We start from the raw sequence: 3,967 nt of genomic DNA on the forward strand, positions 1-3,967 counted from the left end.
TGGAGAGGGACAGACTCGCTGTGCAGAGTGTGAAGAACATATATGCAGACGCCACCAGACACCCTTTCATAAGCTGCTCGGTTCTTGTAATAACCCCGATAGCCACGGAGGGCGGGGGTTCGCATTGCTGGAAACCAAGTTTCCTGGAGAGCAATGCAGAAGAAAGGGTGAAGGCTGATAAGTTGGCGGAGCTCAGCTAGATGGGGGAAGAAACCGCTGCAGTTCCACTGGAGAATGGTGTTGTCCATAGCTGGGAAAGGCGTGACGGGACTGGGAAGGCAGATTACGCCGCTGGGTCTCCTGCTGCCTCCAAGTGAGCACCTGCGCCAGTGCTTTCCATGGCGCCGGAGGGACTGGCGAGATCGAGGTCCTCAGCGGACGCCAGGATCTCCACCTCGTCCTCAGACGCGGAGTTTGAGGGTGGCGGTGGGACAGGTGCCACCGCAATGTCAGGTTGCGTGGGAGCCTTTTTCTTCAACGGCTTCGCACACTGTGCCTTGGGAGGGTCTGGCTGGGAGGGCCCCACTGGGTCAGTCTCAGGGACGGACGACGACCGTGAAGCCCTATGACCAGCGACCGGTTGTTGTTTCAAAACTTTGCGGGTATCCGCTTTGACACTGGGCAAAGCCTGGGAAGGGAGGGCCCCAAGGGACCCCTTCCTGGCTGGAGTGGCCGAAGAAGCCCTACGCTTCTCCGGCTGGGAAGGGGGGACGAATGTCCCCGATGGTTGGGGTGGTGTTGCTCCTGGAGTAGATGGAGCAACAGTGGGCGAAGTGCCCCCAACAACCAAGGGGGCCGGTGCATTGAGACATGGCTGAGAGGCAGCAGTACGTGACGACACGGGAGAGGATCGGACTGCTTGTGCAGCAGCGGCATAGGTGGATATCATGGGCACGGGATTGAGCCGCTCATATTTCCGCCTTGCCTCAGTGTAGGTCAGGCGGTCCAGGGTCTTATATTCCATTATCTTCCTTTCCTTCTGGAAGATCCGACAGTCCGGTGAGCAGGGGGAATGGTGTTCTCCACAGTTAACACAAATGGGAGGCGGAGCACATGGAGTATCAGGATGCGAAGGACGTCCGCAATCCCGACACGTGATGCTGGAAGTACAGCGAGATGACATGTGCCCGAACTTCCAGCATTTAAAACACCGCATCGGAGGAGGGATATATGGTTTCACATCACAACGGTAAACCATCACCTTAACCTTTTCGGGTAAGACATCACCCTCAAAGGCCAAGATGAAGGCACCGGTGGCTACCTGATTATCCCTCGGACCCCGATGGACGCGCCGGACGAAGTGAACACCTCGTCGTTCGAGGTTGGCGCGTAATTCATCGTCGGACTGCAGAAGAAGATCCCTGTGGAATATAATACCCTGGACCATGTTGAGACTCTTATGCGACGTGATGGTAACTGAAACATCCCCCAACTTGTCACAATTGAGCAACATCCGTGACTGGGCAGAGGATGCCGTTTTGATGAGCACAGAACCCGAGCGCATCTTGGACAGGCCCTCCACCTCCCCGAACTTGTCCTCTAAATGCTCCACAAAAAACTGGTGCTTGGTCGACATGAAAGATTCTCCATCAACCCGCGTACACACGAGGTACCGGGGTGAATATTCTCCACTGCCTTCTCTAGCAAGTCGTTCCTCCCATGGAGTAGCTAGGGAGGGAAACGATCTCTGATCCAATTTCTTCACGTTGAGGTTAGACCTCGATCGCTTAGAGACTGCTGGTGGAGGCCCACCAGCGAGAGATGATGTACCACGCTTCATTGCGGGTCATCCGCCCTGATGCCACCTACTCCGACCAAGGGCCCTCCCCACGGGCGCCACCCAGCCACAGCAAAGGCCACCTGGCAGGATGGCCATTGCCGGGAGTCCTGATGCCCCACGGAGATGGGCATCTACTCCTTGGCATACGTGGGGAGTGAACGGCGCAGGCATCAGTAGAGCGATCCCTGTGTTGTCAGGGGGCTACAACCAAGAGGGTACATGGCGACCCCACCACAACGGACTGGCTACCGTGCTGGATCTTAGGTGCAAAAATGGCCAAGGTCGTCGTCACAGTTAAAAGAAACACTGCAGAGGGCAGCGTGGTAATCGCCCAAGAGATCGAAAACGAGCGGGACACCATGGCAACGACGAGAAAGACGGCTATAGGTCTAATTGCACGAAGGATACAGTGCACCATGTAAGGTGCCCTTCCCCAATTGGCTCGCTCTTCGGAATAATTTAGATAGATGGAGGTCAAACCCGAGAGGGGACCATCACATAAGGCCGAAACGTTTGAGACTCCTTTTAGTCGCCTCTTACGACAGGCAGGAATACCGCGGGCCTATTCTAACCCCCGAACCCGCAGGGGGAGGCGACAGAAGTGGACCACTCGCGATTTTAAAGGAGAGAACTGAAACCCGTGTGAGAGGGTCCATGCAGAGGCACGCCGTATAGCCACCTGGAGCTGCCGTTCTGCAGATGCCATCGAGGAGGAACTAACCCAAATGCAGAAATCATCCACATACAGGGCAGGGGCGACCAAGGGACCGACAGAGGCCACAAGTCCATCGATAGCAATGAGGAAAGGAAAGACACTCAAGACAGAACCCTGTGGGATGATTGTCTCCTGGGTCCATGGAGAACTAAAAGCAGTACCAACTCGAACTCTGAATGACCGATGGATGAGGAACTGGCGGATAAAAATCGGGAGTGGGCCCCGAAGACCCCACTGATGAAGGGTAAGTAAGATGTGATGGCGCCAGGCCGTGTCATAGGCCTTGCGAAGGTCAAAAAACACTGCAACCAAATGGCGGCGCTGGGAAAAAGCCTGCCGAACTGCGGATTCCAAGCGAAGTAAATGATCGATTGGAGATCGTCCCTCTCGAAAGCCACACTGGTAAGGGGACAATAGATTCCGAGATTCGAGGACCCAATTGAGCCAACGGGCTACCATCCATTCAAGTAACTTACAAACAACATAGGTCAAACTAATTGGCCGATAGGTGTCAACAGATAGGGGGTTCTTACCAGGCTTAAGGACAGGAACCACAATGCTATCCCTCCACTGAGAAGGGAAGTCACCTGGAGCCAGATACAGTTAAACACCCGAAGAAGATGTTGCCGTTGTGGAGCACTGAGATGTTGAAGCAGTTCGTTATGAATGGATTCTGGGCCAGGGGCTATATCATGAGAAGAAGATAGAGCAGAAAGAAATTCCCATTCAGTAAAAGGTTCTCTGTAAGATTCTGACTCACAAGTGGTGAAACATAATGTGGGAGCTTCAGCCCGCTGTTTTTGATGAAGGAAAGCAGCTGGATAGGAGGCTGACGCTGATGCCACTGCAAAATGGGTCGCAAGATGTTCTCCAAGAACTAATGGGTCCGTACAAATGCCATTTGGGAGATGAAGGCCTGGGAGGGTGGACTGCCGATGGCAACCTTCGAGAGAGCGAAGCGTAGCCCATACCCGTGACAGAGGGACAGTGGAACCAAGGGAAGAAACGAATCGTTCCCAACATATCCGATTGCTCTGTTTGATTAAATAACGGGCTTTAGCGCGAAGGCGCTTAAAGGTAGAAAGGCTGGCTACAGATGGGTGCCTCTTAAAGTGTTCCAAAGCTCGACGGCGATCACGGATGGCAATGGCAATGGCCGTACTCCACCACGGAACTTGCCGACGACGAAACGGTCCAGATGAGCGCGGGACAGCAAGGCTAGCAGCACGAACAATCGCGTCAGACACGTCACATAGGACGTCATTAATACAACCAGACAAAGTGGGAGAAAACAGGACCTGTGCAGTGTATAGAGGCCAATCGGCGCGTTGGAAAGACCAACAGGTAACCTGTCCGTCGGGGAGCGGGAAGGGAGCGTGATAATCAACGGGAAATGGTCACTATCACAAAGGTCGTCGTGTGGCGACCAGTGTAATGAAGGGAGGAGAGAGGGAGAAGAAAGAGAAAAATCA

The sequence above is a fragment of the Schistocerca americana genome, chromosome 3, assembly GCF_021461395.2.
Source record: "Schistocerca americana isolate TAMUIC-IGC-003095 chromosome 3, iqSchAmer2.1, whole genome shotgun sequence".
NCBI classification, from domain to species: domain Eukaryota; kingdom Metazoa; phylum Arthropoda; class Insecta; order Orthoptera; family Acrididae; genus Schistocerca; species Schistocerca americana.